At 60.8% G+C, this 5,000-nt stretch overlaps 1 non-coding gene across 1 annotated transcript; it reads left to right on the top strand.

Annotated features, from left to right (window-relative positions):
* Positions 1-2,630: 2,630 nt before the first annotated feature.
* On the top strand, positions 2,631-4,446 carry LOC136441038 (small subunit ribosomal RNA). The gene has a single exon (XR_010756758.1). It is a non-coding gene; the product is annotated as a small subunit ribosomal RNA (ribosomal RNA).
* Positions 4,447-5,000: the final 554 nt, after the last annotated feature.

Raw genomic sequence — 5,000 nt, 5'->3', positions numbered from 1 at the left:
CCTTCGGTCGCTGACTCCGATCCTTGGAGAAAGCCCGTAAAGACCTTCGGTCGCTGACTCCGATCCTTGGAGAAAGCCCGTAAAGACCTTCGGTCGCTGACTCCGATCCTGCGAGAAAGCCCGTTAAGACCTTCGGTCGCTGACTCCGATCCTTGGAGAAAGCCCGTTAAGACCTTCGGTCGCTGACTCCGATCCTTGGAGAAAGCCCGTTAAGACCTTCGGTCGCTGACTCCGATCTTTGGAGAAAGCCCGTAAAGACCTTCGGTCGCTGACTCCGATCCTGCGAGAAAGCCCGTTAAGACCTTCGGTCGCTGACTCCGATCCTTGGAGAAAGCCCGTAAAGACCTTCGGTCGCTGACTCCGATCCTGCGAGAAAGCCCGTTAAGACCTTTGGTCGCTGACTCCGATCCTTGGAGAAAGCCCGTTAAGACCTTCGGTCGCTGACTCCGATCCTTGGAGAAAGCCCGTAAAGACCTTCGGTCGCTGACTCCGATCCTTGGAGAAAGCCCGTAAAGACCTTCGGTCGCTGACTCCGATCCTGCGAGAAAGCCCGTTAAGACCTTTGGTCGCTGACTCCGATCCTTGGAGAAAGCCCGTTAAGACCTTCGGTCGCTGACTCCGATCCTTGGAGAAAGCCCGTTAAGACCTTCGGTCGCTGACTCCGATCCTTGGAGAAAGCCCGTTAAGACCTTCGGTCGCTGACTCCGATCTTTGGAGAAAGCCCGTAAAGACCTTCGGTCGCTGACTCCGATCCTGCGAGAAAGCCCGTTAAGACCTTCGGTCGCTGACTCCGATCCTTGGAGAAAGCCCGTAAAGACCTTCGGTCGCTGACTCCGATCCTGCGAGAAAGCCCGTTAAGACCTTTGGTCGCTGACTCCGATCCTTGGAGAAAGCCCGTTAAGACCTTCGGTCGCTGACTCCGATCCTTGGAGAAAGCCCGTTAAGACCTTCGGTCGCTGACTCCGATCCTTGGAGAAAGCCCGTTAAGACCTTCGGTCGCTGACTCCGATCTTTGGAGAAAGCCCGTAAAGACCTTCGGTCGCTGACTCCGATCCTGCGAGAAAGCCCGTTAAGACCTTCGGTCGCTGACTCCGATCCTTGGAGAAAGCCCGTTAAGACCTTCGGTCGCTGACTCCGATCCTTGGAGAAAGCCCGTCAAGACCTTCCGTCGCTGACTCCGATCTTTGGAGAAAGCCCGCAAGAGCTTTGGTGACTCACTCCGATTTCGCGAGAAGGGCCGCAAGAGCTGCGGGGACTCACTCCGATCCTGTGACAAAGCCCGACTCTTCAGGTCGCTCCTATGTAGCCCACCATCTCTTAAGCATTGGCGGCCGGGTCGGCCGGCGCTGACGGCCGAAGGAAGCCGCCGGGCGGACCGCGTTTGGTGTTTCCCCGCTCCCGAGGCCGCCTGCTACACGACGGCATGCGACTTTCCGGCCTGCCCCGACTTTCGGATTTCGCCAGGGTGTCTGACCAAGGTGTAGGTCGCCGATCCTACCTTGAGAGGAGTGGTCGTTTTTTGACTAGGCAACTCTTCCAGAGCCCGTAGCGGACGGCGGCTGGGGGCCAGCGGGTCCGGGAGGGTGCGGACGGGGCCGGCGCGGCACGGGCCAGACCCCTGCGTGGAGAAAAGACGGGGTCGTCCGGTGACTTTGCCCCGTCGGCCGGCTCCATCGGACTTGGCACCGGGCGCCTGGGCGGGTGTCGGCGGGGGGAGTGAGCGCCCCGCCCCGCCCGACTCCGACCGCCCCGGAGGGCGCCCCGGGCCCGCCGGGCGAGCGAGCAGGGTCCGTCCGGTGTGGGGCGGGGCCCGGGGAGGCGGGGGTGGAGCGGGCGGCCGAGCAACGGGGTCGACCGGGACGGGTCTCCCCCGGCCGGCGGGGCCGGTCTCCCGTTGCCCCCGAAGCCTACCCCGTGGCCGACTTGCGGTGGTTTTTCAAAAAAGTGCTCTGTAGGGTGTCTGACCATGTCGTGGGTCGCTCAACCTACCTTGAGAGAGTGGTCGTTTTTTGACTAGCTCGGGAATCGACGGCGAGCAATCGCACACTCTCTCGCCAGTCGTTTTGCTACCCCGCCGACCAGGCTGCCACTCCCCGCGAGGGCAGCCGGAGGTCGACAACCGGCTTGGAAGGCGCCCGCTCCTCCGCTCCTGCGGGCGAGGACGGGCGTGCCGACGGGCGTCCGGAACCAGCGCCGGGGCAGGCCCTCCGCGGAGGGCAGCCCGGGTCCCGCCGCTGCGGCGGCGGACCCAACGGCGACGGCTCGCCCCTTCCGTCTGCGTGCGAGTACGCCTTGCGGACTCGGCGGTTCGAGACCCGGCCGTCCGCCTTGCCGGCGGACGCGTCCGGTCGTGAGAGTGCGGGACCGTTCCTGACGGGACGGCTCGGGCGTTGAAGGGAAGCAACGGTCAGGTGTGGCCGGGAGTTCTGCGCTCAGGCTCCCGAGGGTTCGCGGCCATCTCCACGGCGCGTTCCCACCTCACGGCAGCGACGGACTCGGCGGCGCTCGGCGCTCCGGTCGAGCGGGACCGTGTGGCGGCGGCGGCAGTTGCGGGTCTTCCCGCGCTGCCCCGCGGCCGCGGCGGTCCTCTCCCGGCGGCGACCGCTCTTTCGCCGCCTCGGCGTCCTCGCTACCTGGTTGATCCTGCCAGTAGTCATATGCTTGTCTCAAAGATTAAGCCATGCACGTGCAAGTTTAAACTGTCCCAGTGAAACTGCGAATGGCTCATTAAATCAGTTATGGTTCCTTTGATCGTCACATCCTACATGGATAACTGTGGTAATTCTAGAGCTAATACATGCGGAAGAAGCGCCGACCTCACGGTCTGGCGTGCATTTATCAGACCAAGACCGACCCGGGGTTCGCCCCGGTCCCTTTGGTGACTCTGGATAACCCAGCCGATCGCACGGTCTTCGCACCGGCGACAGATCATTCGAATGTCTGCCCTATCAACTTTCGATGGTAGGTTCTGTGCCTACCATGGTGGCAACGGGTGACGGGGAATCAGGGTTCGGTTCCGGAGAGGGAGCCTGAGAAACGGCTACCACATCCAAGGAAGGCAGCAGGCGCGCAAATTACCCACTCCCGACTCGGGGAGGTAGTGACGAAAAATAACAATACGGGACTCTTTCGAGGCCCCGTAATTGGAATGGGTACACTTTAAATCCTTTAACGAGGATCTATTGGAGGGCAAGTCTGGTGCCAGCAGCCGCGGTAATTCCAGCTCCAATAGCGTATATTAAAGTTGTTGCGGTTAAAAAGCTCGTAGTTGGATCTTGGGACCGGGCTTGCGGTCCGCCGCGAGGCGTGTCACTGCTCGTCCCGGCCCTCCCCGCCGGATTCTCCTTGGTGCTCTTAACTGAGTGCCTCGGGGTGCCGGAGCGTTTACTTTGAAAAAATTAGAGTGTTCAAAGCAGGCCTGGCGCCTGAATAGTGGTGCATGGAATAATGGAATAGGACCTCGGTTCTATTTCGTTGGTTTTCGGAACGTGAGGTAATGATCAAGAGGGACGGACGGGGGCATTCGTATTGCGGCGGGAGAGGTGAAATTCTTGGATCGCCGCAAGACGAACCACTGCGAAAGCATTTGCCAAGAATGTTTTCATTGATCAAGAACGAAAGTTGTGGGCGCGAAGGCGATCAGATACCGCCCTAGTCACAACCATAAACGATGCCAACCAGCGATCCGCCGGCGTTACTTCGATGACCCGATGGGCAGCTCCCGGGAAACCTGAGTTTTCGGGTTCCGGGGGAAGTATGGTTGCAAAGCTGGAACTTAAAGGAATTGACGGAAGGGCACCACCAGGAGTGGAGCCTGCGGCTTAATTTGACTCAACACGGGGAAACTCACCCGGCCCGGACACAGTAAGGATTGACAGATTGAGAGCTCTTTCTTGATTCTGTGGGTGGTGGTGCATGGCCGTTCTTAGTTGGTGGAGCGATTTGTCTGGCTAATCCCGATAACGAACGAGACTCTGGCATGCTAACTAGTTCGGCGATCCCGCGCGATCGGCCGCAACTTCTTAGAGGGACAGCCGGCAGTAAGCCGGACGAGATGGAGCAATAACAGGTCTGTGATGCCCTTAGATGTCCGGGGCCGCACGCGCGCTACAATGAAGGCATCAGCGAGTCTTTCGCCTTCGCCGAAAGGTGCGGGTAACCTGCTGAACCGCCTTCGTGCTAGGGATCGGGGATTGCAATTATCTCCCATGAACGAGGAATTCCCAGTAGATGCGTGTCATCAGCGCGCGTTGATTACGTCCCTGCCCTTTGTACACACCGCCCGTCGCTACTACCGATTGAATGGTTTAGTGAGGCCAGTCGATCGGCCCCTCTCGGGCCGGCAACGGTCTGGAGGAGCGCCGAGAAGCCGATCAAACTTGACCATTTAGAGGAAGTAAAAGTCGTAACAAGGTTTCCGTAGGTGAACCTGCGGAAGGATCATTACCGAAACGAAGAAGCGAGGCGCTCGCGTCGTCGACTTCACACCAAACTCGTGGCAAGGAGCGGGCTCTGGTGCCCCCGGCCTCCCGCTCCGACCCTCACTCTTCCTTACCGCCTCGACAAGGTGGCGCTCCGACGGTTGCTCTCGCGCCAATCGCTCCTCCTTCGCGGAGGAGCGCGGGCGGAGAGCCAGGAGCGCCCATGCCGACCCGCTTGGCGGCGGGACCCGGCAGCCCCCTTGGAACGTTGGTCGGGCGCCTTCAGTGTGAGCCCGTCGTTCCCTATACCCTGCTAAACCAGCGAGCCGCCCCGAGTAGCCTGGTCGAGGACTGAGTCAGGTCCTCCCGGCGAAAAGTCTTGGGCGGGCGAGCGCAAGTGGGGGCACCTATATCCTGGCGGAGGGGCGTCGCGTCGTGGGTTTGCGCGGAATGGGGTTGAGTTGCTAGTCTCACGGCGGGGCCTAGGTGAGACGGCTCCTCCCCGGCACCCCGGCGCGGCGTTTCGGTCTCTGACTCGATGCAATCCATCTTGCGGACGAGTGACCTGTCCTTAAGCGT

The sequence above is a fragment of the Branchiostoma lanceolatum genome, chromosome 8 (assembly GCF_035083965.1).
Source record: "Branchiostoma lanceolatum isolate klBraLanc5 chromosome 8, klBraLanc5.hap2, whole genome shotgun sequence".
In the NCBI taxonomy this organism is placed as follows: Eukaryota; Metazoa; Chordata; class Leptocardii; order Amphioxiformes; family Branchiostomatidae; genus Branchiostoma; species Branchiostoma lanceolatum.
Note: the sequence above shows the minus strand (reverse complement) of the source record. Positions and strands in the feature narration are given on the sequence as shown.